The following is a 16,208-nucleotide window of genomic DNA, read 5'->3' on the forward strand; positions in this document are numbered from 1 at the left end:
TAGCCACTGCAGTTCCGTGAAGGAGGCATGATTATCGATCCGGTTTTTCAGAAGAGCAATCTGAGGCACAGAGGCTTAAGTAACTTGCCTAAGGTGCACACAGATGGGCAGAAGAGCCCCACTACCCTACACTCTCCTGCCTCCCAGTGGCTTTGATGTGTGGAGACCAGTGAGCCTGACCCTTTCAGAGAGGAAGGGGCGTATGTCAGAAATCTACCAAGGACACAGAAGAGTGCATGTGAAAGAATTACAACTGCTTCACTCATTCACAGGGACTGTGGGTTTTGGGCAATTCAGTGAGACATACGCACAAAAGGTCTGAAAAGAAGGTTGGTTTGGATGATGTTTAGTGGGAGGACTGAGCAGGCAAGCATTAATGCTTCCATCTGACGGTCTGGCAAAGAGGGCTTCTCCCTTCTGAGGGCATGTCTAGAGCTGATTCTCTTCTCGCCAGTGTCCCTTCTCCACTTTTTCCATCCTCTCTTCTGTTTCCCAAAGCCCCAGCCCTCTGTTCCTTATACCCCAACATGTATCTTCTATCAGATAGAAGCCAACAGACATAGCAAGAGCAAGGGCTTTACATGTAGACACCTGGATTTAGATCTTCACTGTACCACTTGCCAATTGTTCAAGTTACTTAATCTTTCTAAGCCTCAGTTTTCACACATAACAAGGTGCTATAAAAAATGTCTACATCATAAGATTATTGTAACGATTCAGGAAAATAATATATGTAAAGTACTTAGTGCATAGTGGCACTTAATAAATGGTATTGGCTATAAAGTCTTATCTCTCTAGCTGTTTCCGAAATTAAATAGTGACCTCTTAAACTGAATATCCTTCCAAGTGTAAGAGGGAAAAATTATCTAATTTCAGGTACCATGCAGGTAGTAGGGAAAGGAGGGAATATTTTGCAAGGGGGTGGGTGGCTTTTAGACCCTTGCCAAATACACTCCACATGCATGATTACTGCATGCAACTTTCACCGGTAAAAGAGAGAGCAGCTTTGGTTTATTCTGTGATGACTTGAGACACCACAGGACCAGGTCATCTGCATAAGCTTAGTGGGCATGCTGGTCCTTGGCTTGTGTTTTCTTAAGACTTTCTACTGTCACCTCAGTACCTTGCTGGTAATTTGAGTCTTTGAAGAGGCAGACAATGAGGGTTTTAGTTAGCTCTAATGTCTGTTCTGTGGCTTTATTTGCCTCTTTCCTAGAGATTGAGCATTTGTGTCTACGGGCATAAGATCGATTACTGCATTGTGTGGTGGAAATGAAAAGGAAATACTCTTTCTTTCCTCTCAGCTCTGCCGGGCATTGGCTGCAGCCAGTGGCCTTGTCTGAGTGGGCACATGCCATGAGCACATGGACACAGCAACTGTAATTGCACACTTATCTCTGAGACAGAAAATAAATGAAGTTGCTATCGAATTTATTCAGATGGCTCTCAAAAATGCAGCATTTCACGTACTGATTTGAAGTCCAGGAACTAGAAAGTAAGTATGAATGCTTTGTTAGGGAAATTACTTCGGCACAAAATGAATCCTCTTTTTTTTTTTTAATCCAGCCATAGTAACTAATAGCTTAAGATATAAGATAAAAATAACGTATTTTGTAATTAATATTTTAATTTACTAAGAAGGGAGCGAAATGGTGACTAGACTTCTCTTCCCCTTGATAATAATGAACCCAGGCAATTTCAAATGAAGGAGAGCAGCCAGGAGTTTAATACCTTTGATTAAGAACATGTTTCCACAGTGGCTATTATGTTCCTATTTAAAAGAGCAAAACAAAACTCAGGCTTATTTTATTTTGGAACTGCAGGGGGTCTTATGGCATCAAAAGAAGACGAGAAAATGTTTAAGGATAATTAAAGGCAATTTGCCTCATCAGGCCTTTTTCCTCCTTTTTCCTCTTCTCCCCACAATACTTGCTAATTGCTGCTTCAGTGACCTGAGGATTTTTTTTTTTTTCCTTCAAGTAACTTGCCTATTTGGCTGTTGCCCACACTTATAATTGACTGCATAAATCAATGAATCTCCATTAGTTCATTTAAAAAAAAAGAAAAAAAAAAAAAACAGAACATGAGTTACTCCCTGTCTTATCATGCTGGCTAGTTAGACATCAGGAAAGCCAAAGGCAAGAAATGAATTACACGTGTTAATTCATTTCATCTCTGAAAGAATGCCATGAAATCCCTGAGATAGAATGGGAATCCAGAGCAGCTTGCTTAGGGTCCCACTGCTTAGGGTGAGATTGGAACCCTAAGCTTTGTTTTTACTTTATTACCTCCTTAAGTTAAGCTCTCTGTTTCTATATTCATTTAAAAGCTTTCCATTTAGAATTTTCATTGGTTCCTTCAATTTGAATGCCCCTGGCATATATTTAAGCGTATAACACTCAGGTTGCAAAAAGTGAACTTGGCGACTCTCAGAAAAGGCATTGTGGAAAGTCATTCACAGCAGTTTCCCCGGGGAATGAGAAAACTCAGTCACCTCCAGGAAATTTTTAGCCAGCTTTAAAATAACAGAACCCAGCATAGGAACTGAGCTCCTAAAATGCAAAGTGTTTTAATTCAAGATTATGTTTTCAGCTCTGAAAATGGTTAGAAAATGGCATCATACTCCCAAGTAAAGTGACCTCCTGGGAAAAACAGTGGTCCACAAACTTTTGACCTCAGAATTTGCACAGGTTTTCTTTGAACTCAGGTGAATTAAACGATGTAGACTAAAGAATTACATGCTAAGTTAATGCCAAGAAAATGCTGAATTAAGTAATGGGTTAAGTTGTGGTAGGGTAGGAAAACCCACCAATGGCCATGAGTCCAGAATAGGGTGGCTGTGCTGCCGGTTAGGGGAGGGGGACAAAGAATCATGATTGCACATTAATTCTCTTCAGCGAGGTAGTATATGGGGAATTAAAGGGGAGCGGAATCTCAGTCTGATCAAATAAGTGAGCCTTAGAGAAGTAAGAAATAGTATAATCCCTCTTCCAGATTTGTTTTCTGCTAGCAACTCCCTGCCATCTTCCAACATACAACCACAGAAACTTTTGACCAGTGGATGCACAGAGTTTGAGGTTTCAAGGTTTTCTACTTTTGTTTTTATAGCTTTCATTTTCAACCACATTTACACACAGAAACAGCCAACTGTTTTCATATAAAGCACATTTACTCCAAATTCTAATTTTAAAAGAACTTAAAAGAGAATATTAGAGATAAAGAAAGGTTTTGGATAGTAAAATAGACAAGAGGATTGGAGGGATTCCTAGAATGCCCTGTGGTAATCTCTCTTCCTTAGATTCTAGGGATAAGGCGGTAGGGCATAATTTTTAGCTTTAACATCCTCAGAGAGAAAGCAGAGTGAACCAGATTCTAGCTCTGGTTCTTCCACCACCCTTTATTATATGCCCTGGGAGATGTTTTCAATTGCTATGATCCTGTAAAACATTTTATATCTGCTTAGTTTTTCTGACTGGTTGGATTAAAGTTAACCATATCTTGAGGAAATATTCAAGGCACTGGGATTAGTCGGAATTATAGCTAAATTTGTGGATTGAGAAATTAAGATACTCTTTGATAAACCGTAAATGAAATAGAAAATTGTAAGATTGCATTAATGCTGAAGTCACATGCATCCTAAGTTTCGTGTGGTCTTGGAGAAAAATATCTTTATGCAGAGTGGTGAATCCATTTGGGTGGATTGGCTGTCTTCTGCCCTTCCAGCCCCATTGCCTATGATTCTTCTTATTATTCACATCCAGTCACATTGGCTAGCTTTTTGCTCCTCCAACACACCAGCCTCCTTCACACTCAGCTCCTTCACACTGTGTCGTTAGTCTAGAACACAGGCTCTGTGTCCTCTGGGTCCCTGCAATTCTCTTTTGGGGTCAATTTCTGCTCATCTGTCAGGTGACTAATTAAGTTCTTTCATGTTTTGTTCCTGTACCTTTTAATATAATTTTTTTTACAGGACATATAAACGTAATTGAAAATCACTTGTGCAGTTACTGTTTTAATATCAGTCTCTCTCTACAGATTATGAGAGTCATGAGGATAGAGGCTATAATTATATTTTTTACCATCATGTAGTAGTTCTAGGCCATAGCTGGTCCTTGATAAATAATTATTGTATAAATTAATGTATGACTGGTATTGGACTTGAAGAATAGGATGAAAACTACCTGAGGCAACTGACATGGAAACCACATCTCAGTATTGAGGATGAACTAGATTTTAGGATTGTAAATGCTAAACATAGAGGAACATGGATGTTGAACATAGATTGAATAGTGAGGAGTGCTGGGGAGACAGAAAACAAGCAATGCTGATATTTTTGGTAGAGAACAAAAACTAAGGTTTACCTAGGATCCTTAAGTGGGGGACTGGTGAGCTAAATCTGTTCAACGCTACCTTGTTGAAAGTCTCTGGTATCAGATATGCTATTCATGGTGACCCAAGTTTGTCTGTGACGTACTGTCTTGACCATCTCACAAAGCTGGGAGCTGTGAATTCACAGTTATGTGTCCATACACATAGAATGCAGCACTTCTAAACCTTTTAGGTTTCTCTGATACCTGACATTCTATAACCTCCTCCAGGAAATTTTCTGAGTCATATACCCTTTCTTTGTAACCCCAAGTATCTATAATTGCATGTATTTGTCTAGTTGTTTCCTCTGCTAGACTGCAAGCTTCTTAATGGTAACAATATTCTTATTTGCCTATATATTTTCATGACTAGCACAGTGCCTAGCATTAGATACCTTAGTAACGTTGGGCAAACTTAATGGAGTTAAACTCCTTTTAGTTAGATCATTTCCTTTTGCCAAGTAAATACGTTGGTTAGGAAATAGTTAAATACATATTCACATAAGGGTGCCTAGCAGAGTAGGTCATGTAGTCAAACTTAATAAAGTTTGTGGTTGGACCAATTTTTGCCACAGATATTTTGGTAGTTTGCTTAAAAAAAAAATCACCTCATTGCATTTTTGCAGCATCTCATATCAAGAGTCTCTTTACACAATCCTTGGATCTTGTCTGGTTTTAGAATTTGCTTTGGCTAATAGAATGTGACAAAAATGATGGTGTATCAGTTCCAAGCCTATATCTTCTCTCTGCTCTCTTGCTTTGTGAACAAGTCCAGGCAGCCATTCCAGCTGAGGTCATCCTAGACCAACTGGTTCCCAGCTGACCTGGCAGCTGAGTACAGATGCATTGATTGAGTCCGGCCAAGACCAGAACTGTGCAGCTATGCACAGCCCAGACTGCTGACCTGCAGAATTGTCAGCTAAATAAATGGTTTTTTAAAACCATTAAATTTTGGGGTTACAATGCAGTGGAAGTTAATTATTATAGAGCTGTTACTTTTAATTTGCTAAATTAAAATAGCTGGTGCTACATTTTGCTAAGATGATGGGTGGTGAGATCTGACTTACACATAGGGCATTCCTGGGAAAGGAGAGTCTTAGGGGGAATGACCTGGGCAGTGGAAGATTTGAGACATTAGATACTTTGAGTGGGAGTTGGAAAGTAATAAAAGAGTATCTTCTTTAGGGAATGAACAGTAACTAAAAGAACTCATGTGAGTTCTGTAAAGACTGCAAGCTTCCTCAAAATTAGAGGTGATTTCAGGGGACAGATGAATCATACAGATGAAATGGCTGATGACTTGACATTCAGGATGAGCAGGCCATGCAATACACTGTGTGGGAAGGAACTTGCATGAATTAGTGATAATTGCAGTCTGTCGATATTTGGGAAGAATAAACAGCATAAGCAAATAATTATAAGCCATGGGATAAAAATGGGGAATGATTTTAAGAAAAGAAGAGAATTAGGGAGCAGCATTTATAAGGATAAAGAATGTAAATAGCCCCTTCAATGTGGAGTGTGGAGGTCTGAACTTGTTTTCTATCACTAGCACTATTTGGCTTTAAGAAAGTCAGAGGGCCTTGGATTTTTCAAATGGAAATTTGGTTCCAGTAACTACTTCATAGAGAAAGTAAAAAAAAAAAAAAAAAAAAAAGGCAGGAACACATTTAGCTAATTGTAGAGAGCTAGAACAATGGTTCTTAAAGTCTAAGGTTGTTAGTGGAAACTATAGCTAGGTAATTTTGAGTGATCAGCTCATGGACAGTCACACAAGAATTTTTTTTTTTTTTAAATCCACAGTTTCTGTGATTTATATCAACCTCCCCCATTGTCCTTCCCCTCACCTCCAGAACAACCTTGCTTATTGCAGGGAGTGGCAAAGCCTTCTTTTTGCTGCAGTTGGAATGTTCACCCACCCTGGAATCAGGGTGATGTTACAGCTTCACCTGTTTGAGAACGCTTTTGCGTTTTGAGAACGCTTTATATTCCTATGATATGCTCTAGGCCACAGGATTGCAAAGGTGTATTGGAGAACAGAAGTACTCAATGCTATTTTGTTACCCGATCTTTTGGAATTAATTTTCTTTTTAAAATTTTGGGGCAAAGAAGGCATGGTTTTGAAACTCTCTCTTCTGTATTTTTAATTTCCTTTAGTTCATTGGCTTTATAGTTCTGCCCACTGAGTCATGATATCCATTGCTTCAGGGGGAGGGCAGGACCCAGCTAAGAACAAAGGAGACAATGTTCAGTTTTTGAATTCCAAAACACGCTCTTGAAGCTAATTTCAGAGACAACAGTTGTGAAAAGCCAAGGCATTCACTTGTAATACCTAGATTCATTGAAAGAGAAACCAGAAGCTTTGCTTTAAATATTAACTATTCCTTTAAAATATTAAGAAGTTACAGGACTGAAGGAAGAACAATTTACTATAAGCCACAGAACACAGAATATGCAGAGTGGAGCACAAAGTTCATTTTCCAATACATTGGAAGGAAACAAAACAAAACTGGTTGGGAGGAACCTGGAGAGAAAGAGTAAGAAGAAAGCAAGAATCCTGAGTCCTGAATTGGGTCTGGTTCGTGGCCCTGGGTGGGCTAGAGACCTCACCTGACTTTAACATCAATGATTAAAGGGAACTTGGTACTCACATCTTGCCTCAAATTCTGAATGGAGATGATTAAGAGGAACATCCTTGGTAGAACAGAAATTATGGTGTTATGTGTGTATAAGATAACCAGGCCTGAGTTGGCCCATTCTCAAGTTGTCCTTCAGATTCAGGAAAGTTCTTAAAATTTGAAGCAAAGGACACTGTTTAAGAATTAGAAAATAGCCTGTCTGCCAGGAAGCTGCCACACCTTAAACTGGAAATTATGGATTGGGTAGTCCAAAGCAAGGGCCGCATGTGGATGCATGTAGCTAAATCTCAGAATGTCGGTTTTGTATATGAGTGTTGAGGTGAGAGATTGAGGCTACTGGCAGAGAAACCAAGCTACCCAAAAGCTGTCACCTCTATGCTAAGGCATCAGACCACAGATACCGGCATCACAGAGTTTGGTGCAGTTGATGGATGTGGTTGGTTCTCAGACACTAAGCAAGAGCCAGATAGTCTTTGTCTAATGTCAGGACAATTAATAAGTCCCTTAGGGACAGGAGAATGATGTTGGGGGAAAACCTGGAATTTGACTACCCAGAAGAGATTAAACTTTTTTTTTTTTAATTTATTTTATTTTTTTTAAAGATTTTATTTATTTATTCATGATAGTCACACACACACACAGGAGAGAGAGAGAGAGAGAGAGAGGCAGAGACACAGGCAGAGGGAGAAGCAGGCTCCATGCACCGGGAGCCCAACATGGGATTCGATCCCGGGTCTCCAGGATTGCGCCCTGGGCCAAAGGCAGGCGCCAAACCGCTGCGCCACCCAGGGATCCCCCAGAAGAGATTAAACTTAAAGAAGAAAGGTGTAAATTACTTTGAAATAGGATCTAGGTTTTGCTTCTCTCATCAGTGGAAATGAAGCCTCATAGGTATGATGAGTCTAGTTTTGTATCATATATAAGTTTTGACCGCCCAGTGCCACTATTCAGAGGTGTTTGGGTACATATATCATTTTGGCTCCTTGATGAGGGTTAATTCCTTTCTTGTGCCCCATCTAAAACCACTCTTTGTGTTGTATTATGTGAATATGTCTATCTCCACCACTTGATTGTAAACTTTATGGTGGCAAGGACCACACCTCATTCCTTTTAATATTCTCAGCTACTGGCACAGGGTCTGGCATATAGTTATCTCTCAAGAAGTATCTGTTGAATAAATCCATAAGTCTATGATGACAAACCAGTGAGGTAAATTGTGAACATCTTTACAAAAAACAATCTGTAGGATTCTAGAAAGTCTGACGATTCTTGCTTTGGCTTATCAGAATCAACTGACCGTTTTGTCTGTGCTGTGAAAATATATCCCGTTTATTAATTACAGAATGCCTACTATATGTATCACTCTAAGCACCTTTTGTATTGAAATTGTTTAATTTTCCCAAGGATCTTATGATGTTAGACTTCCTATTCTCATTTTATTGATGAGGAGACTGAAACCTGAAGAGGTTAAGAAGTTGACTCAAGATTCCATAGCCACTAAGTGGACCAGCCAGGATAGAAGTCTGGCTCTAGCCTGTGTTCTCAGCTACTATATATGTAGTTCTCTAAACGTATATGAGTGTCCTCATATAGAAATGTTTAGAAAATATGACAGATGGTCCCCAACTTAACTGTGGTTTAAATAATGATTTCTTAACTTTGTGATGCTGCAAGGGTTATATGCATTCAATAGAAACTATACTTCAAATTTTGAATTGTAATCCTTTCCTGGGGTAGGATACACAGTATGATACTGTCTCATAATGCTGGGCAGTGGTGATGAGTCACAGCTCCAGTCAGCCATGAGATCATGAGGATAAACAACCAGAAACATGTATTCATACCTGTTTTTTGCAACCCTTCCGTTTTTTGTTTTTAATAATTATTACATAAGTTACATGAGGTATTTGATATTTTATTATAAACTAGGCTTTGTGTTAGATGATTTTGCCCAACTGTAGGCTAATAACAATGTTCTGTGCACATTTGAGGTACGTTAGGCTAAGCTATGATGTTAGGTTTATTAAATTTACTTTTGACTTAAGATATTTTCAAGTTATATGGGATTACTGGGATGTAACCCTCTATAAGTAGGGTTACACTGTAAAATCTGTATTAGTGAACAGTGACAGTACAACTTTCTCCTGTAAGTACATATGATTTCATGAGTGTGTATACTCAAAACATTGTTTGAGTGTTCCAACAAATAACAAGAGTTCTCCCCAGCAGTGTGGAAAGGACTGCATCTGTACGTCTTTGAAATAATAAGTACTATTAGGATACATTGGATCAGATTAGCCTAATAGATATAGTCAGAAAATTCCATCCAAAAACAGAATACTCATTCTTTTGAAGTACACATGGAACATTCTTTGGAATAGGCCACAAAACAAGCCCTAATAAATTAAAGATTGAAATCATATCATGCATCTTTTCCAACTATGGTGATATGAAACTAGAAACCAATCACAAAAAATATGGAAAGAATGCAAATATATGGGGGCTGAATAACATCTTACTAAAGATTGAATAGGTTGGGGATCCCTGGGTGGCTTAGCAGTTTGGTGCCTGCCTTTGGCCCAGGGCGTGATCCCTGGGTCCCGGGATCGAGTCCCACGTCGGACTCCCTGCATGGAGCCTGCTTCTCCCTCTGCCTGTGTCTCTGCCTCTCTCTCTCTCTCCCTCTCTCTCTCTCACTATCATGAATAAATAAAATCTTTAAAAAAATGAATGATTAGGTCAAACAAGAAATCAAGGTGGAAATAAAAAAAAATACATAGAGACAAGTGAAAATGAAAATCATCCAAAATCTTTGGGATGCAGCAAAAGCTGTTCTAAGAGGGAATATAATAGCAATACAGGCCTACCTCAAGAAACAAGACAAATCTCAAACAACCTAACCTTATACCTGAAGAGACTAGAAAAATAATAAAGCCCAAAGCCAGCAGAAGGAAGTAATAAATATTAGAGCAGAAATAACTAGAGACCAAAACAACAATGAAGCAGGTCAATGAAACCAGGAGCTGGTTATTTGAAAAGTTAAACAAAATTGATAAACCTTTAGCCAGATTCATTAAGAAATAAGGAGTGAAGATTCAAATAAATAAAATCAGAAATGAAGGAGAAAGAACAACCAACACCATAAAAATATGAAGGTTTATAAGAGAATATTAAGAAAAATTATATGCCCCCAAATGGACAACCTAGAAGAAATGGATAAATTCCTAGAAACATATAACCTTCGGAAATTGAATCAGGAAGAAATAGAAAATTTGAACAGACTGATTACTAGTAATGAAATTGGATCAGTAATAAAAAAGTCACCAAAACAAAAGTCTAGGACCAGATGGAATCAGAAGTGAATTCTGCAAAGCACTCAAAGAAGAGTTAATACCTATTCTTCTCAAACTATTCTAAAAAGTAGAAGAGGAAAGAAAGCTCTCAAATTCATTCTGTGAGACCAGCATTACCCTGTTAACAAAACCAGATAAAGACACAACAGGTAAAGGTCAGTATCTCTGATGAACATAGATGCAGAAATCCTCAACAAAATATTAGTAAACTGAATCCAACAATACATTAAAAAATTCATTACAATCAAGTGGAATTTATTCCAGTATTGCAAAGGTGGTTCAGTATTCACCAATCAGTCCACATAATATGTTACATTAACAAGAAAAATAATAAAAACCATGATCATCTCAATAAATGCAAAAAATAATTTTACAAAGTATAACATCTATTCACAATAAAAACTCTCAATGAAAATGTAGAGGGAATATAACCTCAACATAATAAAAGGCCATATATAAAATCCTCACAGCTAATATCATGCTCAATGGTGAAAACCTGAGAGCTTTTCCTCTAAGATCAGTTACAAGGCAAGGATGTCTACTCTCATCATTTTTTTTTCAACATTAGTACTGGAAGACCTAGCCATAACAATCAGACAAGAAAAAAAAAAAAAAAAGCATCCAAATTGTTAAGGAAGAAGTAAAACTTTCACTCCTTGAGGATGACATAATAGTGTATGTAGAAAATTCTAAAGACTCCACCAAAAGACTACTAGAACTGAATAAATTAATTTACTGAAGTCTTAGGATACAAAGTTATTATATAGAAATTTGTTGCATTTTTACACACAAATAATGAAGCATCAGTAAAAGAAATTAAGAAAACAATCTCATTTACAATTGCACCAAAAGTAATAAAATACTTATGAGTAAACTTAACCAAGGAGGTAAAAGACTTGTACTTCAAATACTATAAAACACTGATGAAAGAAACTGAACATGACACAAACAAATGGAAAGATGTTCCATGCTCATGGATTGGAAGAAGTAATATTGTTAATACGTCTGTACTATCCAAAATAGTCTGCAGATTTAATGCAATCACTATCAAAATACCAACAACAATTTTTATAGAAGTGAAACAAATAATACTAAAATCTGTATGGAACAACATGGGTGGACCTAGAGGGTATAATCCTAAGTGAAATAAGTCAACCAGAGAAAGTCAAATACCATATGATTTCACTTATATGTGGAATATAAGAAGCAAAACAAAAAAAGAAAAACAAAAAATGGATTTATAAATATGGAGAACAAACTAGTGGTTGCCAAGAGTGGAGGTAGGTTGGGGGAAGGGTCAAATAGATGAAGGAGATCAAGAGTATACTTACCTGGATGAACACTGGATAATGTTGAATTGTTGAATCATTATACTTGCAACGAATATAACACTGTGTGCTAATTATAATTTTAAAAAGGAGTGGAAAATACTACATTAAAAAATAGTACTAGTAGGATCAATGTCAAGTTTGGCTTGTTTGTTCTTTAAGAGTTGGAATGTCTTGGATGAGATAGGGGCATTAGCCCTATTCTGTGGTCCCTCTTGTGAGTTTCCTCTTGCCCAAAAAGTGGCTGTGGGCTCCTATACCACCAGTAGTCTGGGAAGAGCCCAAGCTTTCTTAGAAGGATCCTTTTAGGGGAGAAAGAAGTAGTAGGGGAACACAGGAAAGTGGAACTGTGGAGTTGGGGTGCCTGCCCCTGCCCCAGAATGTACCTATCAGGGGAGAGGGGCTCAGAGTGGGGATGAGCACTTGGATTTTCCTTCTTTTTTCCTTATCAGAGTGCGAAGTGGAGTGAATATCTTTCTTTCTGGATAAATCCAGGGGTAGCCTGTCATTTTGTGGGACTGTTCTGCTTTTGTACATGTTGAGTCTGACTGGGACAACAAATGGTCATCAGGGGCTTGGGAATCCCTGCAATAAAGGACCCCAGGGACCTTCACCAGATTTTGGAGTTGATTCTGGAAAACTAAACAAGCTCTCTGGATTTATCCCAGTTCAAAGTAGAAAACCGGTCTATAGTATTTGAGGGTTACCTCAGCAGGGCTCTAGGCCGTGCTATGCTAGTAGGCACCAGCATCAGTATAGTTGATTTTTATGTGGTTGGATTGGCCTGTGTGGGTGCCACATTGACTGTTTCATGTGTTGAATATCACCCCTGGCCTTAGGAGAAGAAAGAGTGTTGCCAAAACAGAACTAGTTCTATGAGAATATATTGAGATACAGTCTTTGTTTTGCTTCTAAATTTTTTTTTCATAATTTTTCTAGCTTCACTGTAGGAAGGTAATAAACATCAAAGCTGGCATAGTCAATGATCCCTTTCCAGAGATATGACCAGACAAGCCTCCTTTCATTGGGCTCTTGGGGAAAGTACATTCCCAGGAGGGGAGAGGAACATTAAACCATGTGTCACTCATTCTGCAGGAATGGAAATGTTGGTTCCTCTGGTTGTAATAATTTAGAGATTAAATGTTGGACATGTGACTGCAGGAAGGCTATGATTTGTTTTTTAAATCATAAAATCTTGTTTCTGTTTCTCATCCTGTATGCATCTCCTTTGGAAAGCCATATAACTTGTCCAGCATGCCATTGTATGGAATTGTGTCAGCAAGTTTGTGGTTCTCTCCATAAATCATGTCATGTAGAGACTGCTTTCATAAGCCAATCCCCCACCTGGCCACAATGCCCTGAAAAAAGAATGTGCTTTGTTATGTGATTGGAAGCTTCCAAATCGGTCTTGGCTGTTTTCTATTACTTAGGTCCTTCTAACTTTCCCTTAGCTATTATAGAAAAGTTGCCTTTACTAGGCTTACCAGCATCTAGTGGCCTGAAACTTTATCACAGGGAGTATCACTAATCATTTTCAATTGTGTGAAGCTTTGGGACCTGACTTCTGATAACCTGTAATACTCAGTACCACAACTGCCTTTTATTTTCCTGCCTACGTGTCACATCCTACTTGTTGGAACATGATATTTGTGGCTTGCAGAATCCCAAACCTAACCGAGTGATGGATGTGCTGTCGATGATTAATCCACATCTCTATGTAGTTTTGAGTCTATTGCTTTTCGATTGATTTGTGCTGAGGTTTAAGCAACTAACTGAATGGCTGCTAAGGCTTGATTCTTAACCGTAATACTTTTCCTAGGTGTTTGGGTGTGAATTCCAAAGAACCTGCTGACGGTCAGATAATAAACAAAACAAAACCCCACATAAGCTAAGAATATACAGTCTATACAGTCTGGCTAAGCATGTTGTCATGGCCAGGGAGGGCTACCTTTCTCTCCACACCCCGTCCCCCAACCAATGCCAGATGCTAATTATACTCTTTTGTTCTTAGCAGACAAACTAGTATCTGCTTGGTGCAGAGAGTTGTTCTTATTTGTTTCAACTTTGTTCCCTTTTATGTCTACCCCACCCATTTCCTTTAGAGCACAGGCAGCCAGAATGGAAGGGCTTCCAAAACCTTATTTTGGGCATTTTAGCTCCTACAATTCTGGGCCACTGAGGATGGCACATAGAGTAGCCTGAATGGGACTTAGCAAATTTTTGTACTATTTAGATATTTTGTTGAGAGGTGTTAGTTCCACTAGCATAGACAACTATTTTCTAGTGCATCTTTTTGTTTCAGGTTGTGTTTTATTGTTTTGTATATACATATTTGTAATTTATGTAAATAATATCAGATGATGTATCTCTCATTACGTTTTTCTTTATTCCTTTTTTTTTGGGGGGGGGACCTGTCCATGTTGCTTTGACAAAACCTCATATCTTGTTTCTAATTGCCACTCCATATTATACATTCAGCACGTTGATTCATCCATATTCCCAGTGATGGACTGAGGTTGCTTCCAGTATCCCTTCCCGTCATACCTATCACTGCAATGAAGTGACCAAGGTAAATACGTTTACCAATTAACTGATAGATTTTCTTCTTTAATGTATCTCTTATGTTTATGAAAAACTGAATTTATGAGATAAATTTTAGTTTTTGTTTCAATTTCTTTTTACCCTTTAAAAAATCGTTTAATATTTTACATAATGCTCCATGGTTTAAAGGTTACTTATAGATTAGTCATGCCCTTTGCTCGAAATTGATCTGTTTTCTCTTCTTGCTTAAATTCACAATTATCATAGTTTTCTGTTGTGCTCACTGGGTGACCTATATGTTTGAGAAGATAACTCAGTTTTGCATTTTTGTCATGGTAACAGTACCATTTCTATAATAATTCAAAATGTAAATTAAGAAAATCCAATACTACAACAGATACTGAAAATCTGTATAAGGTTGTAGGTGTCTTAGAAAAATTCTATGAAAAAAAATTCTACGCGTGACAGAGATAGAATGGCTAGAAGATGTGTTTTCCACATATTTTTCTTTGTCTTGAAAAACCCATCTGTTAGCTCTGCCATGGGTGGCTAACCCTATGGTTCAATATTTTCCTACTCTCTAGAATACTAAGCCAAGAGTAAACTGAAAATAATGTGGCTTTCTTCATGGAAAAGAATTCACAATATTATTTTGGAGAGGAATCTATGAAACGATGAGATTGTCCTTTACCCAAACTATCTTCTGAGCTAAGCTGCCAGAGGTGAGTTAGGAGCACCAAGTGTTATAAGACCTTCAACAAGTCTGGTTGTGGCAGGCTGTACTAGGATAACGTGCTTGACCAAGGCAGCCACGTGCAGACTGAGTTGTGATCTACAAAGGACCCCATTTGGGACTTAGTTCCAAAGAGGTGCTACAGTTTGAAAATGATTAATTGGAACAATTAGATCATTTGTATGGGGGTTCTTAGAACACAGGGAAAGACACTCATAATGGAGTAAAAAGAAGCAGCTGATAGAGAAATAAAATAGTTGAAAAAAGAAAATAATAGATTGATTTAATTTCTGTGGCATCCTAAAAAAATTCCAGCTTTCTTTAGACCTTTTAGAATATTGGGACTATTTTCTGTGTGATTCTGTTCTTATAATATATATAATAATTATATGTTATATAATATTATAATCTTATAATATATATTACATATATTAAATATATATTATATATATTTAAAACTGAACACATTCCAAGTAATGGCATAGAGGAAGGCAAAACACAAAGTTGAAAGTGGTCATGAAAACAATGTAGATTCTAATTTTAGTAATTTATATTCTAAGTATAAGTAAATAAAGAGGACATTGAACTCAAGAAAATATATTGGAACTCTTGAGTCACTATAAAGGGAATGACGTATTTAGCTCCGATTATGTCCATGTGTTTAAAATGGAAGGGATGATTTACAACTGATTTTTTTAATACAACAGCGATTGAACTTGGGACATTGTAATCTGCTGATGGAAGGTAAGGATATTGCCCATGGTTGAAAAGCTTCAAAGTGGTAGAAGTTGTGGGTCACAGAAAGTAATATCAAATATCTATGTCCTTAGCTCTATTTTACAGCCTCCTTGTAATTAGTTTACATGATGAGTTCTGATCAGTGGCCTATGTATAGGTGTGACATGTGTCATCTCCAGGCTATGATAGTCATGATAGTTGTGAATCTTTTCTGCCCTCTCTTTGCCTGTCTTAGTGATCCTGAAAGCCATGCGATGAGATGATGGGAGTCACAAAATAGAACTTGGGAAGTGAACTTCCCTGAAGAGTATCTAGACTTGCAGATGTTAGTGAGAATGGGTAATAAACTTTTACGTATAGAGCGACTGAGATTCTTGAGGTTGCTCGTTGCTTACTGCCAAGCTCATCCTGGGTGGGATTTGGATCCTAGGCAGTCTGTTTTACTAGAAATATATGTTCTACCCACTGCATTAAATTGGCTTTAGCAAAGTAGAGGGCTCTGAGATTGA

The 16,208-nt window shown here is 37.8% G+C and overlaps 1 long non-coding RNA gene across 6 annotated transcripts in view; it reads left to right on the top strand.

The window, feature by feature from the left end:
* LOC140637834 (uncharacterized) overlaps positions 1–16,208 on the top strand; it is a 325,342-nt gene that overhangs the window by 40,438 nt on the left and 268,696 nt on the right. For all 6 annotated transcript variants that reach the window (XR_012034901.1, XR_012034903.1, XR_012034902.1 and 3 more), the window contains one exon: positions 14,166–14,256. This is a non-coding gene — a long non-coding RNA (uncharacterized lncRNA). The remainder of the gene's footprint in view (positions 1–14,165; positions 14,257–16,208) is intronic.

This window comes from Canis lupus, chromosome 8, assembly GCF_048164855.1.
Source record: "Canis lupus baileyi chromosome 8, mCanLup2.hap1, whole genome shotgun sequence".
Classification (NCBI taxonomy): domain Eukaryota; kingdom Metazoa; phylum Chordata; class Mammalia; order Carnivora; family Canidae; genus Canis; species Canis lupus.